Source organism: Camelina sativa, chromosome 19, assembly GCF_000633955.1.
Source record: "Camelina sativa cultivar DH55 chromosome 19, Cs, whole genome shotgun sequence".
Classification (NCBI taxonomy): domain Eukaryota; kingdom Viridiplantae; phylum Streptophyta; class Magnoliopsida; order Brassicales; family Brassicaceae; genus Camelina; species Camelina sativa.
The window spans coordinates 194,924-195,224 of record NC_025703.1 but is presented as its reverse complement, the minus strand read 5'-3'; positions in this window follow the sequence as shown (position 1 = coordinate 195,224).

Sequence of the window (301 nt, the reverse complement as noted above, 5' to 3'; positions counted from 1 at the left end):
GGCACTTTGTTCTATTCTCTCTTTCTCTTTCTATCACAAGTCTTTGGGTGTCTCACACTCTTTAAAAAACTACTAATCTTCGAAATTTGGAAATCGAGAAAGGTTTCTTGTTTGGATCGTACTGGCTGTGATTCTTGGATCCCTCTGGCAGAGCGGAGGGGAATTGTTGTAGTTCATGATGGGATTTTGCATATGCCCGTTGGAGTCACCCGCGAGATTACTATGGAGCACAAGCTTCTTCCGCCATAAGATCATGATCTTTTAATCCAATTCTCTTTGGTTTCCAATACAAACCTTGTTC